The sequence below is a fragment of the Cucurbita pepo genome, chromosome 19, assembly GCF_057944985.1.
Source record: "Cucurbita pepo subsp. pepo isolate OVF chromosome 19, ASM5794498v1, whole genome shotgun sequence".
In the NCBI taxonomy this organism is placed as follows: domain Eukaryota; kingdom Viridiplantae; phylum Streptophyta; class Magnoliopsida; order Cucurbitales; family Cucurbitaceae; genus Cucurbita; species Cucurbita pepo.
The window spans coordinates 1,193,870-1,215,301 of record NC_141816.1 but is presented as its reverse complement, the minus strand read 5'-3'; the positions used below and the strand labels follow the sequence as shown (position 1 = coordinate 1,215,301).

General features: G+C 36.9%; 5 long non-coding RNA genes across 5 annotated transcripts; 1 reads left to right on the top strand and 4 right to left on the bottom strand.

Moving 5' to 3' along the window:
- The first annotated feature begins 1,169 nt into the window (after window positions 1-1,169).
- Window positions 1,170-1,799, top strand: LOC147786588 (uncharacterized). Its single transcript, XR_015414591.1, has 2 exons — window positions 1,170-1,463; window positions 1,561-1,799. It is a non-coding gene; the product is annotated as an uncharacterized LOC147786588 (long non-coding RNA).
- Window positions 1,800-3,069: 1,270 nt separating this feature from the next.
- On the bottom strand, window positions 3,070-3,645 carry LOC147786587 (uncharacterized). Its single transcript, XR_015414588.1, has 2 exons — window positions 3,333-3,645; window positions 3,070-3,230 (listed from the first exon to the last, which is right to left on the bottom strand). It is a non-coding gene; the product is annotated as an uncharacterized LOC147786587 (long non-coding RNA).
- A 6,921-nt stretch (window positions 3,646-10,566) lies between these two features.
- LOC147786586 (uncharacterized) lies at window positions 10,567-11,367 on the bottom strand. Its single transcript, XR_015414576.1, has 2 exons — window positions 11,087-11,367; window positions 10,567-10,809 (listed from the first exon to the last, which is right to left on the bottom strand). It is a non-coding gene; the product is annotated as an uncharacterized LOC147786586 (long non-coding RNA).
- Window positions 11,368-14,709: 3,342 nt separating this feature from the next.
- Window positions 14,710-15,478, bottom strand: LOC147786585 (uncharacterized). The gene is made up of 2 exons (XR_015414582.1): window positions 15,163-15,478; window positions 14,710-14,926 (listed from the first exon to the last, which is right to left on the bottom strand). It is a non-coding gene; the product is annotated as an uncharacterized LOC147786585 (long non-coding RNA).
- A 4,757-nt stretch (window positions 15,479-20,235) lies between these two features.
- Window positions 20,236-20,858, bottom strand: LOC147786584 (uncharacterized). The gene is made up of 2 exons (XR_015414577.1): window positions 20,566-20,858; window positions 20,236-20,425 (listed from the first exon to the last, which is right to left on the bottom strand). It is a non-coding gene; the product is annotated as an uncharacterized LOC147786584 (long non-coding RNA).
- Between the last annotated feature and the right edge of the window lie 574 nt (window positions 20,859-21,432).

Below are 21,432 nucleotides of genomic sequence, written 5' to 3'. Positions count from 1 at the left end.
CATCTAGATTGCCTAAAGTCCACGTGGTTACTTATTTAAATGATGTGTCTTCCCAAACTAGCTTTTCCACATGTTGGAGGCTCCAAAGTTTTTTAAATTTCATAATCGGTACCAATTCAAGTCATAATATGATTAGCATCAAAATTGGAGCAAAAAATAGTCAAGCGGGGATCAACACAAGGAAGAAGTCCAACACGCGCAGCCACACACGAGTATAGACGTGCCTAAGGGAAGGATATGCATGTCGACATTGTGACACATGCCAGCCTTTGATTCGCACATTCCGCTCCAATGGATTGTGATTGATCCATCACAAGCATGAAATTCTTTTGATTACTCTTGTTGCAGCACGTGGCATGCCAAGCGAGACGTGGGTCACGGGTCGAGTCAGGTAGACAAATCGAGTTGTGAGCTTTAAACAAGGTCGTGTATGGGTTGACGAGTCGGAAACGGATTCAGGTAGACAAATCGAGTTTTGAAATTTTTTTTTTTTTTTTTTTTTTTTTTTTTTTTTGTAACTTTCTTTACATAACTCAAATCAACTCGGTTCCTTCATCAAAGTTGTGGGAATTTCATTCATCACACACACGAAGAAATAAGCAAGTCTAAATATAATCCAAAATTGTAAATTTTACCATTCTTGACACATAACGAAAAGTTGATTTTCAATCCGAATCAACTCTGGTTTTCTTCATAAAACTTGAGCGAAATAATTTCAAGAACAACATACTAACAATTCAAAACATAATACTGATTGTGGAACTAGCCGACATCTAATTAGGAAAAATGGGTCGAAAAATGGGTCAAATGACCATTTTACCCCTCGATCGTCTTTGATCGACCTATTTTCAAATTTTCTCTATTTTATGTTATACTTTTCTTCCGCTCTCTCGAGATTGATTTTTGTGAGCATTTTTTCTTCTTCTATTTCATCTTGAAATTCAACCTTGAAAACTCTAAATAAAATGGAAGAAAAAAAAAACTTGTATGAAAATATGGGGTGTTATAATTCATCCTATTATCGTGATGTGTTCATAGTCAAACAAAGACCAGTTCTTGTGGGAATATAATACCCCAATTTTCTAAATTTAACGAATAACATTCCTATAAAGAGGCTTTCTCTTTATTCAAACAATCATCCACACATTAAGAAACCAAGAAAGGAACAAAAAGGGGAGGAATTTTTCTTTAAGGTAAAAAAATATTTTAAAAAATGGCGAAGAAGATGATGGCAGTACTTCTAATATGCGTTGTGTTGGTATCCGCACTGCAATTCTCCACTGCTGATAGCCCAGCTGAAATGGAGGCCAGATTCAAGTCGTTCTTCGGTGACTTGAGCGGCGTGGAGGCAAAATTTAAGTCGTGTGCTGCAACCTGCGAGAAGGAATGTGTGGCCAAAGGCGAGACCAGTGAATCATGCAAACCAAAGTGTGAGACAGATTGCGGCAAAAAGGAAGTTTCAGGTATATCTTTTTTTTGTCTCCTAAGAGAACGGTAAAATAATTTTTCTAAAAAATTTTACATGTATTAATGTTAATTTTTGTTGTGCTTATTTTGCAGAGAAGTTTAACATCCATCTAACTTGATGAGATGGAAAGGGAAGGAAGAGCTCAGCATAGTGATCGATTTGGTTTAGAACATTGTTATAATTTATTTAAATAATTCTTGTGAAAGGAATTTTTAAAATTCTCTTTCATTTTTGTAATGTATTTATTTATTTTTATTATAAAACGTTTCTTTAATATTGTTGGTTTCTTTGATCAACGAACCAATAAAATTCCATTGATTTATTGTTTTTATTTACAATATTATTTAATTTTTATGTTAAATTCATAATTATAATGTAAAATTTATTATAAAATTGGATATTAGACTCACAATAGGTATAATGTAATTTTATACTTTTGTGAAGATAGATTAAAACAAGTTCGGTGAAGAAATCAAGTTCATTCTACATAGAGAAAGATACGAAAATCCTCCCAAGAAAATAAAAAGGAACTGAAAGTGGAAGACACATATTGGACGATCAATAGAGGAACATGTTCGACTGTGGTGATGCCACGTGTTGAAATTGGTGGTAACGAGCACACACCTTGTGGTTCAATCTGACTTGAATCTGTAGCCCCTAGACTTCAACCTGATTGCCTAATGTGAAACTACTAAAATGTCCCTATGATATAAGATTTGTGATGAATAAATGTTTTGGCAATTTTTGAAGCGGGGATGAATTACGATAATTTTATTAAGATAATTTTGAATCAGTGCTCTCGATATTTTTTTCATCTAGTAATATCTCGGGGTTTGCAATAATAACTTGCTATATCCACTATATCTAATATCCACTAAAGAACCATTAACGATAAAATCATTCCAAACGCATTCTAAGTAATTGTAGTAAAACTTGACCTGTTGATCCTTTGTGTTAAATGAGGAATATCTTCTCCCATTGGGCAAGGAATATCTTATCGATTTTCTTGTTAATCTCCCACAGGGTGTTTATATGCACCGTTGATGTTATCTTTCCATAGGGATGTGATGAATACTCTATTTTATTTGCTTTTGGTCTTTGCCTAGAAAAAGGGAGGTTTGAATTTTAAAATCTTTTATACTAGGTAATCTATTATCCTTACACGAAGATAATCAATTCGGTCGTTGTCTCTTCCTTCGAGCTCGGGTTATGGAAGAAGGAACCGAGAAGAAAGTATCAACAACAACAGGTTTTATTACAACTCATGATGTTTATATCGATCTATTATGCACCTCTGCATCTAGCATTGGATAGACCTCTGACAATATTTGTTCCTTTTACCAGTTCAATGTTAGTTATAGTTCATTTTTCCAAGTTCAATGTTATTTAGGTGAATGACGGAGAGAATGTCACCACCTAACCATGGTTATGCCCCAAACTAAGTCAATCGAGACAATAACTATGAGAGAGTAGGGTGTGACTCTCGACAGGAGAAGTAAAGGCCCTCAAATGGGTCTCATCCCTAGACGAGTGCCATGAAAACAATAAATTTTTGTTGATCGATAAAAATAATGAAAGAAACCCAACGTTTTATAATAATAAAAAAAAAAAAAAATACATTACAAAAATGAAAGAGAATTTTAAAAATTCCTTTCACAAGAATTATTTAAAGAAATTATAACGATGTTCTAAACCAAATCGATCACTAAAGAGCTCTTCCTTCCCTTTCCATCTTATCAGGTTAGATGGATGTTAAACTTCTCTGCAAAATAAGCACAACAAAAATTAACATTAATACACAAAGTGTAAAATTTTTTAGAAAAATTATTTTACCGTTCTCTTAGGAGACAAAAAAAAGATATACCTGAAACTTCCTTTTTGCCGCAATCTGTCTCACACTTTGGTTTGCATGATTCACTGGTCTCGCCTTTGGCCACACATTCCTTCTCGCAGGTTGCAGCACACGACTTAAATTTTGCCTCCACGCCGCTCAAGTCACCGAAGAACGACTTGAATCTGGCCTCCATTTCAGCTGGGCTATCAGCAGTGGAGAATTGCAGTGCGGATACCAACACAACGCACGTTAGAAGCACTGCCATCATCTTCTTCGCCATTTTTTAAAATATTTTTTTACCTTAAAAGAAAAATTCTTCCCCTTTTTGTTCCTTTCTTGGACTCTTAATGTGTGGATGATTGTTTGAATAAAGAGAAAGCCTCTTTATAGGAATGTTATTTGTTAAATTTAGAAAATTGGATTTTTACATTCCCACAAGAACTGGTCTTTGTTTGTTTTCTATTTCAAGTGTTTGGTTCTATAATTGGACGAAGAAAAAGTTTTTCCATTGTTCTTTTCTTTATTTGATTTTGATGAAATTATTTATCTTCAAACAATAAATCATTTGATTTTCATATTCGATTATGAACGGAATGAATTGTAATATCCCATATTTTCATATGGATTAACTTTTCTTCTTTTATAGATCAATTTCGATCTAATTTGATTTAGTGGATTGCTATTTCAAATCTTGTTTCAAAAAAATATATTTAAGTGGAGTGAATTTGTAAAATCCGAGTCCCCGATGTAAGTAAACGATCTTTCCTTTGAAGTTTGAATTTCTAGGATTTTTTTTAGAGTTTTCAAGGTTCAGTTTCAAGATGAGATAAAAGAAAATGTTTACAAAAATCTAAGGAGCTCAAGAAAAGTATAACATAAAATAGAGAAAAATTGAAAATAAGTCGATCAAAGACAACTGAGGGGGTAAAGTGGTCATTTGACCCCTCGTTCCATGTTCAATATTATGGAGGACGGAGAAAAAAACAGAAGAAAATGAGAAGAATATATGAGATTAGGGTTTTGAAGTAGAGGGTAGAGCGAGAAAACTGAAATAATTTTGCACGAGATTCTTATGAAAAAATGTTCAATGAATTGAGAAAAACCGATATGAGTATGAAGGAAAACGGAGTTGATACGAATCAAAAGTCGATGTTTTGGCGTGTGTCAAAAATGGTAAAATTACGATTTTGGACTATATTTGGACTTACTTATTTCTTCGTGTGTGTGGTTATAAATTATGAAAAAAAATACATTTGTAAAGATGAATTAAAACTCCAAAACTTTCATGAATGAAACAAGTTAATTTAAGTTATGTAGAGAAAGTTACAAAAATCCAAAGAATAAAACAAGTTAATTTAAGTTAATCCGTCCACCTGGCTCAACCCGTGACCCGTCTCTCTCCTGAGCGTGCCACATGTTACTCCAAGAATAATCAAAAGAATTTCATGCCTTAAGGATCAAACCTAGTCCTTGAGAGCCGGATGTGTGAATCAGAGGTTGCCACACGTATCACAATGTGGGCGAGCGTATCCTTCCCTCCGGCAAGTCTATACTCACGCGTGGCTACGCGTGTTGGACTTCTTCGCTTGAATTTTTTTTTGCTCCAATTTCAATGTTGACCATAATATGACTTGAATTAAGTACCTACTATGGGATTGCTAGGGCATGCTACGGACATGCTTATAGGGATTGCTAGGTCATGCTAGCATGCAGACATTCTTAACCTTAGATGGTTAAAAATTGCATGTTTAGGACTTCAGAAAGACATTTTTGGAAGAGTAGGTACAGTATGCATGTTATGAAAATGAAAAATTACCATTATATCCTTATAATGATATTTCCGAGAAGCATGCTCTTTTATGTTTTATGCAAGGCTAGAGAGAATATGCTTGACTAGAATATGAGTTGTGCAATATGGACGAGTAAGCTATGTTGTAACGACCCAGATCCACCGCTAGCAGATATTGTCCTCTTTGGGCTTTTCATTTCGGGCTTCCCCTCAAGGCTTTAAAACGCGTTTGCTAGGGGAAGGTTTCCACACCCTTATAAAGGGTGATTTGTTCTCCTCCCCAACCAATGTGGGACATCACAATCCACCCCACTTCGGAGCCCAGCGTCCTCGCTGGCACTCGTTCCTTTATCCAATCGATGTGGGACCGCCCCAAATCCACCCCCCTTTGGGGCCTAGCGTCCTTACTGGCACACCGCCTCGTGTCTACCCCCCCTTCGGGGAACAGCGAGAAGGCCGGTACAACGTCCGGTGACTGGCTTTGATACCATTTGTAACGACCCAGATCCACCGCTAGCAGATATTGTCCTCTTTGGGTTTTCCCTTTTGGGCTTCCCCTCAAGGCTTTAAAACGCGTCTGCTAGGGGAAGGTTTCCACACCCTTATAAAGGGTGATTTGTTCTCCTCCCCAACCAATGCGGCACATCGTCTGCTTTTTCCCTCTTTTCTGATTTTCATATCTTTCGATCCGTAGATCGGATCGACATGATTCATTCGGCAAAGTTTTAGATCGTGTTACGGGTTACGTCCTCGTATTTTTTTCGTAATTTTCGCTTAATTACCGGACGAGTTAAGAAGGTCGGAATTTCGCTCACCGTTCTCGGACGACTCTCGGATCTCCGCCTTTGGGTTGAGGTCTCGGCCAAAATTCTTCACAGATCATGCGTCGAGTTGTTCCTAGATGAATATATCAAGATTTCAGATCTTGATTTTCACAAAGGAAAATCGTAGATCTGAGAAAACGTTCAAGATCTTTACCTTGCGGGTTTTCCGACTTCTTGATGAAAAATGGGACCCCGGCCACCCACATTCTCTTTTCCCTTCCAAGAAAGTCTCTCTGCATGATCTTCACCTCCTTGCATGATGATCTTCACCGGAATAGACTCCGACGGTAGTTTTCGGTGAGTCTTCCGGCGGTTCATCCTTTCTCCTCTCTCTAGGTTCTCTCTGCCCCTTTCTCTCACTATCTCTCTTTTGTAGGACTATGGATGGGGTTTCATTTGGACCCCTTAGGTGGTTGGAGGGGCAAATTTACCTATTTGCCCCTCTCGACTTTTCCTATTTTTTTTTCTTTTTCTATTTCTATTTCTCTTTCTTCGGGTATTACAAACTCTCCCCCCCTTAGAAACTTTCGTTCCCGAAAGTTGGCGTCTCTTGGAAGAGTTTGAGACAGGCCCCTCTCACGTCTTCTTTACGTTCACGGGTTGCCTCTTCATTAAGCTGGTTACTCCCACGAGACTTTTACTAAGGTGGTCGCTCTTTCATACCAACACTTCGCGTCTTGGTCTGACCCAATAGGGACTGGTACCCGTATAGGTGTACTACCTCTTTGACATATAACTTATCTCATTGATCTACTCGATAAGTGGTCTTACCTGGGATGAGGTGAGTTGTCTTGGTTGGTCTACTCCAACTATCCAAATCACGTTATGAGTCTGTTTAGTCTTTGGCAAACCCGAGACAAAACCCACACTCACTACTTCCCATTTAAGGACTGTAACAATCTTGTTGGGCGCTATTTCGATGCTTTAACCTGCTAGCAGCATCGTCTTACGAAACCCGCCATGTCTCTCTTCATTCCCAAGCCACCCATAGTATCTCTTCAGATAACTTCGTACATCCTAGGTGGAACGTATCAGATGTATAGTGGCTTAAGCTAAAACATCTTTAGGATTTCCTCGTCTCAGGGAACACCTAGGCAGTCTTGCCAGTGCAGGACCCCGTCTGAGGAGATAGAACACCTAGTTGGCTTTTCCACCCCAGTCTGACTCCACACTTTGTTAAGGTGTTCATCAGATCTCTGGTCATCAAAGACACGTTTTCATAAAGTGAGTTGCATGGTCATCTATGCTATCTTAGCGATATCACCATTAACTGCAACCCCAGTTTCTAGCATTCCTTCCATCTTGTAACTTCCCTTGCTTGGTGATCATTGCAGATGTATGAACGGTCTGTGTCATTCCATCTGTACGACCAAGTACTCGAGGCTCTTTAGTCAGTGTATGCTTGCACTTTTCTCCATGCTCGTAATGTTGCCATGTATCTTTGGCAAGCACGGCTGCTGCTAGTTAAAGGTCATGAGTAGGGTAATTTTGTTCGTGCTCTTTCTACTTTCTTGAAGCGTAAGCTAACGCCTTACCATTCTGCATAAGCACGCACCCTAATACAAGACAATTAACCATGACCGAGGCTAATATCTGTCCATAAAAAAATACAGAACATAGGGAAAAAATAGAAGATAAGAAGTAAATACAAGACAGGAGAAAGAAAAGATTCTATTTTGGTTATGAATTTAAATGATAACAAAAGTAAAGGAAAAAAGAAAGGAAAACAAGATAAAAGAAAGATTTGGAAGGAAGAATTAATGATAACCAAATGAAAGAAAAAAAAAAAGAAAATATGATAAAAGAAAGATTTGGAATGAAGAATTAATGATAACAGAAAAATGAAAGAAAAAAAAAACAAGATAAAAGAAAGATTTTGGAAGGAAGAAAAAATACAAAGAGAAGACTAGAGAAAAGCCAGAATACTGTTAATAAACTCAAAAGGAAAAAAAAGAAAAGAAAAAGAGGAAATAGAAAAAAATAAATAAATAAAGAGGGAAGGAAAAAAAGAGAGGAGAAAATACAGATACAAGGAAGAGAAAAATAAAAAGGAAGAGTTACGGTAAGAATCGATCGAAATTGACCAATAATATGATTAAGTAAGAATCGATTAAAAATTGGTCAAGAATATGTCTTGAACAAAAAAAAATTGAGAGAAAAAGCAGAGTACAAAACGAATATTAGAAGACAAGAAAGTAGTCACTCGAGATAAAAAAATAGAAAATGAAATCTTAATATAAATAGAATATGTATATATATTTAAATGTATATTATAACGTTCCAAGACTTTATCCATGCAAAGTCTTTAATGCTCGCATGAAGTTTAGCACATGAACCATTGTAAGATTCAGAGAATTGAACATGAAATTGATGTCATGGATTCTTATAGGTTGGCTTGGATACAAAGGGAAAAATCAAACTTTAGTTAAAGATAAATTGGTGACACCCTTATAAGCTAATCAGGTAAGTGGCTTACTATAGGATATGCTAAAAAATTGTATGAGTTACGATGTTGTATGAACTATGTCGTACGATGCGGTATATGAGTTATGATGATGTATGACTTATGATGATGTGTGGGTTATGATACCTGATGATGTGCTCAGTATATATATATTTTGATGAATGTCGTACTTGATATGTTTGATGCACTTTGTGGCAATATGATGAGTATGATAATTGCGTGACGTTTACCTTAATATGATGATGTTTTCCATATTGAGCATGCTATATTATGATGAGTGCCATATTGCATCATGTCGTTAGATCGACATAGGACACAACTCTAAGAGCGTGAAAATGATATTAATATAAATATCCACGAGTATGTGTTACCTAGAGTAACAAAGAGATGAGACTAGAGGGTTGTGCCAGAAGAGACATTATGATGGATTTAGAGGGACCTCATGCATATTGTATGTTCATAAGCATAGGGCTACTTCCCCTAGAGATGATGAGTGCGGACGCGCACCGTATGATGACTGCGTATGCGCACAGGTGCGAAAGCACACAGATGAGGGTGTTCATGAGGTGCATGACACTATGGGGTTCAGCTGACCTCCGGACGTCGCTGCAGATTAGCTTGACCAGAGGGTCCAGGGGGTGTGCGAGCGCCCTGGGAATTCACACTCGCACGTGTGAGTCGTGTGTAGGGAAGTACTACACATCCAATTTGTCCGAGACTGGAGGCCACCCATAAGATATTAGAGATAGGTCCCTAAATCATGATTGCATTTGTTTGCGCCCGGTATAGTGGGGCCACTTACGGAGTATTCTTTGAAATACTCAGGCCGTGTGCCACATCATTTTCCAGGTAAAGGCAAGGCGCACTTGTACGGAGGACGGTAGCATCGCGAGCAGAGACTGTGGCACGTGCATAGGGTAGATTCATATTTAAATTTCTAGTCTTAAGTTAGACCATGGCTGTGTTTTCCCGACAAGAGAGATTGTTTTAAACGTTTTTTTTGAAATATGTTAGTAGCGACTCTGAGTATGTGAAAATTTAGGGTCGTTACATATGTAAAACGTGATAAATTATAAAAAAGCCTCTATAATAAGTTTTGTGAGATGAGTGCTATTTTAAATGATTTCCGTGTTGTGTTAGAAAGAAGGATGAGCTGTTTTGATGGGTGATTTATGGATGTTATTGCTCGGTTGAGCTTGTTTTCTTGTTTGTTTAAATAAATATTTTAGTTAATGTTACGAATTACTCTGCATAGAAGATCCTTTCTAAGAGGGGTGTAGAATCAAGGTAATTCTAATAGCTAGTTGGCAAGTACATGGAGTCCATTCAAAACTTCTTTAAGCTCAGAGTAAAGTCCATGAATACCTATTAAGTTAAGGATGCGATGAGAGCCTGTGTTTTTTCCTCTATCTATTCCCTTTTCCTTTTTTTGTTAAGCACGACAAAGGATCCAATTATACAACATCGACAACAAGCTCATCATAAACGAGAAAATTGAGATTTGAAGACATTTGATATTATAACAAACATGAAGTATAGATCAAAATTGACCGAAAAATAGGCTAAATGGGCTATAATATAAAGTCTAGCAACAAAATTTTGGAATGCTTTTTGGAAGAAAAAAATATTATAATTCTATTATGATATTATGAAGGACCCTAGTGATTGTCATCTAATACAACCCATTAGTTATCTAATACAATTAATCATGGAATTCAAATTATTAAAACATAAGTTGTAATTGCTTCTTCAATCCCTATTAAGAGCGAGCTCGGCCACACATGTTCAGTCAACTAACATTTTGAGGACACAGAGATATACTATTTAGACACTTCAAAAAATCTAGTAGACAACCACCACACCCAAAGAATGAAAAACATAGCTCTCCAAGTCGTTGGTAGTATGTACGGTGTCATTAGAACCTCCACTAGTAGCTCTTCAAGTTGTTTGTCGTTTAATGGTTTCATCATAATCTCCATTACCCATTCCACTCTAGAACTAGTATTATCGAAGTGGGACTAGACTAGTTAAGGTAGTGCATTAAAACCATTTAGGTTGACTTAGTAGCCGGCCAGCTTCTTCCAAAGAAACTTCGATACGAATTTTGTAACAGATATATTTTCTATTAAACTAAACTCCAATACCCAATTCTATAATTAATTTTGCATTAGAATTATGAATTCAATATAAAAAAAATTAAATAACTTGTTGAATAAAAACTATAAATCAATTGAATTGGTTGGTTTGTTGGGTTGATAAAAATAAAGAAATAAACCCAACCATATCAAAGAAACAATTTATAATAAATAAAAAAAATTACAAAAATGAAACAAATATTATTGATGTTCTACATGAAATTAATCACTCTTCCCGGTTCTTTTCATTTCATCCTCCTCGATTATCATTGGGGTATCTTGATCTTAAATTTATCTGCAAAATAAGTACAACAAAAATTAATAATAATGCACAAAATTAAAAAATAAGAATCTCACAAACTTAAATAAAAAAGAAAGTCAAATTTGATATGAAATCAAACTTCACTTCTATTGAGTAAATCTACCAAAATTCGATGAGAAAACTATACATTTAAATTAAGGGTTGCAATAACTATTGTATTTGTAGATATATTAATAGGTTAAAATAAAAAGTTAATTTTCTGATATTGAATGTTAAAATGATTTTTGTCTAAAGAGATAGAAAAATGTACTTTCAACTTCCTTTTTGCCGCAATCTGCGTCACATTTATTACGACATGAAGCATCAGCGCATTTCTTATGGCAGGCGGCAGAACACGTCTTAAAATTTGCTTCCACAGAGCCAAAGTCATTAAAGAACGACTTGAATTTTGCTTCCATTTCAGCTGATGATTTGTCAGCAGTGGAGAATTGCAGTACCGATACCATCAAAACACACATTAGAACCACTGCCATCATCTTCTTTGCCATTTTTTTCTTGCCTTTTTTATGTTTTTATTTTCTTAATTTGATTGTGAATGATTATTTGAAAATAAAGAAGGCCTTTTTATAAGGATGTTATTCGTTAAATTTAGACAATTAAGTGTAAAATTAGGTTTCTACCTTTTCAAAATAATGACAAGAACTGGTCTTTGTTTATTTTCTATTTTTAAGTTTTTTTTGTTCTATAGGCGGACAAAGAAAAAGCTTTTCCATTGATATTTTCTTTATTTTAAGGTATAAATATATCATAGAAAAACAAAAATGAGACGAAAGTTTATTCTTTAGTTTATTCTTTATAGATCAATTTCGGCCTAATTTGATTTAGTGGTTTAGTAGTCTTTCGTAAGATCAATTGGTGGTGAAGCTCTCGTTTTTTCTTGCTGTGTCCAAAAATTATGTTTGGAAGAGGGGTCGAATTTTCTTTTTATTATCTCATAACCATCATCATGTGTAGATTTTTGCGTTGTTTGGCTTATAAAAAAAAAAAACTCACAAGAGCCGGTAGCAAATTCGAAAGCACTTCGGCCATCCACGGGTTAGAGTTAGTGATGAAATGGAGATGGAGAGAGAAGGGAAAAATATAAGAAAACAAAACAAAAATATAATAAAAAAATGTAGTATCTTTTAATTCTTATTCTATTATAGTTTTAGGCTTACATATGTTCATAATTATTTTATCTTGTGAAAATTAAGTGTTCAAAGAAAAATAAAGATTTATGTGAAACTTGGCAAAAATGGGCTATAAAGTAAGCAACTAAATTTTGGAAGAAAGAATATTATAATTAGTATATGGTAAAGATGCATGATCTCGGTAATTACCAAAATGTATCTTTAACGAGATTTTGTTTATATGCTTTTCACTATGCTAGAATGGAGGATGAAATGTTGTGATATATGCTCAAGGCGATTGATGGATATTATCAACCTTTGATCTTGTATGTTGGTAGATATAGTATGTTTAGCTCTAGATGATGATCTAGGTTTGGGCGCCTCCAGTAGAATGAACACCTTATGATTGTGAGTGGCGGCCAGATGGGTCTAGATCCAAGTGCTTCCAAATTAAGAAAAACTCAAGGACTTAGAATAGAGTACCTTGAAATCGAAAGTCCATGTTAAGTCACCTAACCACACTAGAAATCTTAAACCTCGTAAGCACCCAAAGATAACCAAGGTGACGTTTAAGATATGTATCCTGTATTTTCAGTAATCGATAGGAATATCTCCATAACAAGCATGCATGCGCAAACCAAGTTAAGATTAGGGCACTCAAGCTAGAGCATTTTAGTCAGTATGTTTCTAGTAGATCATGAGCGACCATTACAGGTCTAGACCTTTGTGCACTTAGAGAATGAATTAGCTCCAAGGAGTTGGTCCTGAACGTCTTTGAAGCCTAGTAGACGGCCCTAAGAACCTAATAGATGACCACAACACCTAGAGAATGAAAAAGGTAACCCTCCAAGCCATTAGTAGTATGTATGGGAGCATCAAAACATCCGCTAGTAGCTCTCTAGGCTATTAGTATTTAATGGTGTCATCACAATCTCCACTACCCTTTGCACGTACCAATATTGTCAAGTTAGGCATAAGCCCAACCTTATGAAAGTGCCAAGACAGTAAATCCATCTTGCACCACCCAAACTAGGTAAGTGACTATTGTAGGTAAGTCAAATATCAGTAAGGTTGTAGAACCTTCTAGAACTTTTTGAGGAGCATCAACCTAGGATACCGATCTAAACATTCTAGAACTTTTTGAGGAACAAGATACCAATTTGAACCTTCTAGAACTTTTTGAGGAGCATCAACCCCGGATACCGATCTTTCACTAGATAGAGCAAGCTACCTAAGTTAAATAACAATAAGGTTGTAGAGCCTATGCAGACCCTCCAAATTGGAGATATGCTCAAAACTTTGAGGCACCCAAGATGCTTAGTAGTAGAGACTAAACAACTTCCTAGAATCGAGTAAAGTATGTGATTACTTACTAAGTTAAGAATGTGAGAAAAATTAGGTTGATTGAGTGTGAGATCGTAGTGTAATCACCTTTCTGCCGAGGTGGGGGAGCATATGAGAGTTGCACAATGTTGAGGTGGGGAGAGAATGAGAATTGCAATCATAGAGGGGTTAGGCTATCGGGGGAGCACATGAGAGTTTCCCGGTCATAGAAGGGTCTTTCCAGCATGTTAGTCCATTTTTATGTATATCTTTTGTAATTGTATCCCCACCTGTTTTTATATGAGTCTTTTGTAATATGCTTGAGTAGAACACTCCCATCATTCAAAATCTCATTCTTTCGTCACAGGATGCATTGAATTATCAACGGTCTTCTTTTGACAATGTGGATGAATGTCTGATAGAAGAGTTTCGTTTCCAGATAGAAGAGTTTCGTTTCCAGATAGAAGAGTTTCGTTTCCAGATAGAAGAGTTTCGTTTCCAGTTGCATGATGAGAACAGCCAGAATCGACAATCCATTCTTCATTGTAGTCTAGTGTGAGCCACATTTCTAACCCATTTTCTGTCCCTAACAAATGTGAACAACAATATTTTATAATTGATTTTTATTTTGTAATTAATCTTGATGTTGTTTTTATTCTAATTTAAAATTTAAGGCATTTTTTATATTTTTATTTTTTTTTACCTGCTTTTGGTTTTTATCTTTGTATGTGACAAAATGTGAAATGACACTAAAAATGTGAAGTTATGGACCCTTCCTTGGTAGAAGTAATTCTTTCTTGTAAGGAATCCATTTCGGTACTAAGAGTCGGTTGATAACCCACAGCCGAAGGCATGGTACTAAGAGTTGGTTGATAACCCACAGCCAAAGGCATGGTACTATAACCCACAGCCAAAGGCATTCTACCCAGTAACGCAGATACTTCGGATCCCGCTTGAACGAAATGGAAGATATTGTCGATAAATAGAAACACGTCTTGTTCATTAACATCTCGGAAATATTCCGCCATAGTTTGGGCAGTTAAACTAACTCTCATACGAGCTCCCGACAATTCATTCATCTGACCGAAAAGGGATCGTCGAAGTTTTGAAATGAATGGAAAGACAATCTACTTTCATTAAGTGATTTATTAGATAATCGAAAATAGAGGATCTTGAAAACAATTCAAAATTCAGAAGAACTCCGGGGTGGGGGGCATTGAACAGCTGGAAAAGCCCAAACCCGCTTACAAAAAGTCGGAAATGGAAGCAGATCAATTTCGAGTGAATGGATACTCGATACAACGAGAAAAATTGAATTTGATTAATTTAAATATTGAAGACAAGTGTATATATTTTTTTTTCCTAAAAAGGTCATTTGAGAATTGTGATCATTGAAATAGAAAATTCATCGTACAGTAATTTATAATAAAAAATACATAAATTATAAAAATGAAACAAATATTATTTAAATAAATTATATTCAACCATATCAAAGAAACAATTTATAATAAAATAAATAAATAAATTACAAAAATGAAATAAATATTATTTAAATAAATTATATTTGATGTTCTACATCAAATTAATCATTCTTGCCCCGCTCACTTTTCATTTTATCTTCCTCGATTATCAATGGGGTATCTTGATCTTAAATTTATCTGCAAAATAAACACAACAAAAATTAATAATAATGCACAAAATTAAAAAGTAAAAATCTCACAAACTTAAATAAAAAAAGAAAGTCAAATTTGATATGAAATCAAACTTGTCTAGTAAGTCTACCAATATTCAGTGAGAAAACTATACATTTAAAACTATTATATTTGTAGATATTAATACATTTTCTGATATTGAATGTTAAAACGATTTTTGTCTAAAAGATAGAAAAATGTACTTTCAACTTCCTTTTTGCCGCAATCTGCATCACACTTATTACGACATGCAGCATCAGCGCATTTCTTATGGCAGGCTGCAGAACATGTCTTAAAATTTGCTTCCACGGAGCCAAAATCGTTAAAGAACGACTTGAATTTTGCCTCCATTTCAGCTGATGATTTGTCAGCCGTGGAGAATTGCAGTGCCGATACCATCAAAACACACATTAGAACTACTGCCATCATCTTCTTTGCCATTTTTTTCTTGCCTCGAAGAAAATTCTACTTTTTTTTTTTTTTGTTACCTTTTTTATGTTTTTTATTCTTAATTTGATTGTGGATGATTGTTTGAAAATAAAGAAGTCTTTTTATAAGGATGTTATTGGTTAAATTTAGACAATTAAGTGTAAAATTAGGTTTTTATCTTTCTAAAATAATGACAAGAACTGGTCTTTGTTTATTTTCTATTTTTAAGATTTTTTTGTTCTATAGATGGACGAAGAAAAAGCTTTTCCATTGTTATTTCTTTATTTTAAGGTATAAATATATCATAGAAAACAAAAATGAGATGAAAGTTTATTCTTTATTAGTCAATAGAGAGTTGTTCTCATAATTCACTAACAAACAATCTAACTCTCACAAAAATATCAGGTTATCTTAAGATTAAATTGTTTCATATTCAGCAGGATGAATCATAACACCCCATATTTTCATATTTTCATGTGAGATACTTTTTTTTTAATTTTATAGATCAATTTCGACTTAATTTGATTTAGTGATGTGACAGTTAGAAAAAAAAATGGAGAAATTTCATGGGAGTCAATGGAAACCACCTATGCATTTCCCCTCCAGTCATTGACAACAATTCCTTTTAGAGTTCTTAGATCCACAATGCCTTGGGAGGGAGAAGGAACTATAAATCGAGAGTGTTTAGATCGTCTTCCCGGAGATCAATCGGCGTAATATAAAAAGGGTGGTGAAGCCCTCGCTTTTCTGGATGTGTCTAGAAATGATTTTTGGAAGAAGGGTCAAATTTTCTTGTTATTATCTCACAACTATCATCGTGTGTAGGTTTTCACATCGTCTGACCTATAAAAGAAAACCCACAAGAGCAAGTGGAAAATTCTAAAGCACTTCGGCAATTGTCGGGTTAGAGTTGGTGGCGAGACAGAGATGGAGAGAGAAGAGAAAACTGTCAGGAAAAAAAAAAATATATATATATAATAAATATATTTTAATTCTTATTCTATTATAATTTTGAGGCTTACATGTTCGTAAGTATTTTATCTTGTGAAAATTAAGTATTTAAAGAAAAATAAAGATTTATGCGAAATTTTGGAAGAAAGAATGTTATAAGATGCATGATGTGGATAATTACCAAAATGTCTCTTTCACGAGATTATGAGACATGTTGTTTTATATGCTTTTCACTATGCTAGAATGAACGATGAAATATTGTGATATATACTCAGGGCGATTAATGGATATTATCACCCGAGTTTGTATGTTGGTAGATATAGTATGTTTAGCTCTAGATGATGATCTATGTCTGGGCGCCTCCAGTAGAATAAACATCGTGCTCCCAGATTAAGAAAGACTCAAGGACTTAAAATAGAGTACCCTGAAATCGACAATCCATGTTAAGTCACCTAGCCACACTAGAAATCCTAGTAAACCTCGTAAGCACCCAGAGATAACCAAGGAGACGTTTAAGATATGTATCCCGTATTTTCAGTGATCGATAGGAATATCTCCCTAACAAGCATGCATGCACGAACCAAGTTAAGATTAGGGCACTCAACCTAGAGCATTTTAGTCAATATGTTTCTAGTAGATCATGTACCTTAAGATCGTGAGTGACCATTAGAGGTTTGGACCTTTGTGCACTCAAAAAATGGATTATCTCCAAGGAGTTGGTCTTGAACGTCTTTGAAACCTAGAAGACTAACTTAAGAACCTAATTGACGACCACAACACCTAGAGACTGAAAAAGGTAGCTCTCCAAGCTGTTAGTAATATGTATGGCGCCATTAGAACATCCGCTACTAAATCTCTAAGCCATTAGCTATTTTACGGTGCCATCACAACCTCCACTATCCTTTGCACTATGGTATCAATATTGTCAGTTAGGCATAAGTTGGTTAGGGTAGTGCATCAAGGCAGCTAGTTGCCCAATCTTCTGGAAGTGCCAAGGCCCTAAATCCATCTTGATAAGGGAATGGAACCACACCGACTCAGTAGTTGGTTGACACACATGGATCGCACCACCTAAACTAGTGTGACTCTAAGAAGTAGGGCTTCAACTAAAGATATCAGTCTTTCACTATGTATACATAGCAAGGCATGTAAATCAAATTGTAACGACCCAGATCCACCGCTAGCAGATATTGTCCTTTTTGGGCTTCCCCTCAAGGCTTTAAAACGCGTCTGCTAGGGGAAGGTTTCCACACCCTTATAAAGGATGATTTGTTCTCCTCCCCAACCAATGTGGGACATCACAATCCACCCCCCCTTCGGGGCCCAGCGTCCTTATTGGCACACCGCCCCCTTCGGGGCCCAGCGTCCTCGCTGGCACTCGTTCCTTTATCCAATCGATGTGGGACCGCCTCCAAATCCACCCCCCTTTGGGGCCCAGCGTCCTTACTGGCACACCGCCTCATGTCTACCCCCCTTCGGGGAACAGCGAGAAGGCCAACACATCGTCCGGTGACTGGCTCTGATACCATTTCTAACGACCCAGATCCACCGCTAGCAGATATTGTCCTCTTTGGGCTTTCCCTTTCGGGCTTCCCCTCAAGGCTTTAAAACGCGTCTGCTGGGGGAAGGTTTCCACACCCTTACAGAGGGTGATTTGTTCTCCTCCCCAACCAATGTGGGACATCACAATCCACCCCCCTTCGGGGCCCAGCGTCCTCGCTGGCACTCGTTCCTTTATCCAATCGATGTGGGACCGCCCCAAATCCACCCCCCTTTGGGGCCCAGCGTCCTTACTGGTACACCGCCTCGTGTCTACCCCCCCTTCGGGGAACAGCGAGAAGGCCGGTACAACGTCCGGTGACTGGCTTTGATACCATTTGTAACGATCCAGATCCACCGCTAGCAGATATTGTCCTCTTTGGGCTTTCCCTTTCGGGCTTCCCCTCAAGGCTTTAAAACGCGTCTGCTGGGGGAAGGTTTCCACACCCTTATAGAGGGTGATTTGTTCTCCTCCCCAACCAATGTGGGACATCACAATCCACCCCCCTTCGGGGCCCAGCGTCCTCGCTGGCACTCGTTCCTTTATCCAATCGATGTGGGACCGCCCCCAAATCCACCCCCCTTTGGGGCCCAGCGTCCTTACTGGCACATCGCCTCATGTCTACCCCCCTTCGGGGAACAGCGAGAAGGCCAACACATCGTCCGGTGACTGGCTCTGATACCATTTCTAACGACCCAGATCCACCGCTAGCAGATATTGTCCTCTTTGGGCTTTCCCTTTCGGGCTTCCCCTCAAGGCTTTAAAACGCGTCTGCTGGGGGAAGGTTTCCACACCCTTACAGAGGGTGATTTGTTCTCCTCCCCAACCAATGTGGGACATCACAATCCACCCCCCTTCGGGGCCCAGCGTCCTCGCTGACACTCGTTCCTTTATCCAATCGATGTGGGACCGCCCCAAATCCACCCCCCTTTGGGGCCCAGCGTCCTTACTGGTACACCGCCTCGTGTCTACCCCCCCTTCGGGGAACAGCGAGAAGGCCGGTACAACATCCGGTGACTGGCTTTGATACCATTTGTAACGATCCAGATCCACCGCTAGCAGATATTGTCCTCTTTGGGCTTTCCCTTTCGGGCTTCCCCTCAAGGCTTTAAAACGCGTCTGCTGGGGGAAGGTTTCCACACCCTTATAGAGGGTGATTTGTTCTCCTCCCCAACCAATGTGGGACATCACAATCCACCCCCCTTCGGGGCCCAGCGTCCTCGCTGGCACTCGTTCCTTTATCCAATCGATGTGGGACCGCCCCCAAATCCACCCCCCTTTGGGGCCCAGCGTCCTTACTGGCACACCGCCTCATGTCTACCCCCCTTCGGGGAACAACGAGAAGGCCAGCACATCGTCCGGTGACTGGCTCTGATACCATTTGTAACGACCCAGATCCACCGCTAGCAGATATTGTCCTCTTTGGGCTTTCCCTTTCGGGCTTCCCCTCAAGGCTTTAAAACGCTGCTAGAGGAAGGTTTCCACACCCTTATACAGGGTGATTTGTTCTCCTCCCCAACCAATGTGGGACATCACACAAATACTGGTACCATACTTTTTGGGCATCAACCCATGTAAGTCAAATACTGGTACCATACTTTTTGGGCATCAACCCGAAATACTGATCTTTCACTACGTAGATAGAGTAGAGCTTGTGTAGACCACCCAAATTAGAGATATGCTTGGAACTTTGAGGCACCCAACATGCTTATATAGTAGTAGAGACAACCTGAACTTCCTAGAATTCATAAAGTAGGTTAGTACTTTACTAAGGATGTGATGATTTTTATAATCATTTTTTAGGTATGCAATCAAGGTGGATGAGAGTACGAGAGTTGTGCAGTCATAGAGGGGGTTAGGCTGCCGTTCGAGGTGGGGGAGCATATGAGAGTGAGTTGCGTGGTCATAGGGGTCTTTGGAGCATGTTAGTCCGTTTTTATGTATTGAGTGATGTTGTTTTATCTTTATTTTAATTTAAAATTTACCGCATTTTTTTTCTTGCTTTTGATTTTTATCTTTTTTATTCCCGACCTGAATTTTGAAACTTCAAAAATCGAGACCTAACACCACCTATTCGACAAAAAAGAGTCTGATCGAGACCTAACACCACTTATTTGAAATTTTGTTAAAATAAACTCAAGAGGTCAAAACTTCAATTCAGCCATTTCGATGCTATATCAAGGATGCTATATCTATAGACCCTATATGAGATATATTTGTGATTGTAACGCTAATATCCTATTTATAATTAATTTTAGATTAGAATTATGAATTCAATTAAAAAAAAAAAATTGTAAATGAAAACTATAAATAATTTGAATTTTTTTGGTTTTTTTGGTTGATAAAAATAATGAAATAAACTCAACAATATGAAGAAACATTTTATAATAAATAAATAAATATATTACAGAAATAAATAAAATATTATTCAAATAAATTGTATTTGATGTTCAACATCAAATTAATAATTCTTCAAAAGCTCTTTTCTTTTCATCTCCTCGGTTCGGTCACCGATTATCAGTGAGGTATCTTGATTTTAAATTTATCTGCAAAATAAACCCAACAAAAATTAATAATAACAACTATTGTATTTGTAGATATATTAATAGGTTAGAATAAAAAGTTAATACATTTTCTTATATTGAATGTTAACATGATTTTTGTCTAAAGAGATAGAAAAATGTACTTTCAACTTCCTTTTTGCCGCAATCGGCATCACACTTATTACGACATGCAGCATCAGCACATTTCTTATGGCAGGCTGCAGAACACGTCTTAAAATTTGCTTCCAAGGAGCCAAAATCGTTAAAGAACGACTTAAATTTTGCCTCCATTTCAGCTGATGATTTATCAGCAGTGGAGAATTGCAGTACCGATACCATCAAAACACACATTAGAACCACTGCCATCATCTTCTTTGCCATTTTTTTCTTGCCTGGAGCAAAATTCTTCGACTCTTTTTTTTTTCTTAATTTGATTGTGGATGATGGTTTGAAAATAAAGAAAGCCTTTTTATAAGGATGTTATTTGTTAAATTTAGAAAATTAAGTTTAGGTTTTTACCTTTGAAAATAATGACAAGAACTGGTCTTTGTTTATTTTCTATTTTTAAGTTTTTCTTGTTCCATAGATGGACGAAGAAAAAGCTTTTCCATTGTTTTTTTCTTTATTTTAAGGTATAAATATATTGTAGAAAACAAGAATGAGATGAAAGTTTATTCTTTATAGTAATACAAACTATAAAAGAGTTGTTCATTATGATAAATCTGTTTATCAACTCTAGAAAAAACCATGTTACCTTAAGATTAAATTAACACATCAAGATTAAATTGCTTCATGTGATTATGAACACGTCATGATAATAGGACGAATCATAACACCCTAAATTTTCATATTTTCGTGTGAGATACCTTTTCTTATTTTATAAATCAATTTCGACCTAATTTGATTTGGTGACGTAGCAGTTAGAAAAAGAAAAAAAAGAGTAAGATTTCATGTGAGTCATTGGAAACTACCACGCATTTCCTCCTCCCCTCATCAACAACAATCTCCTT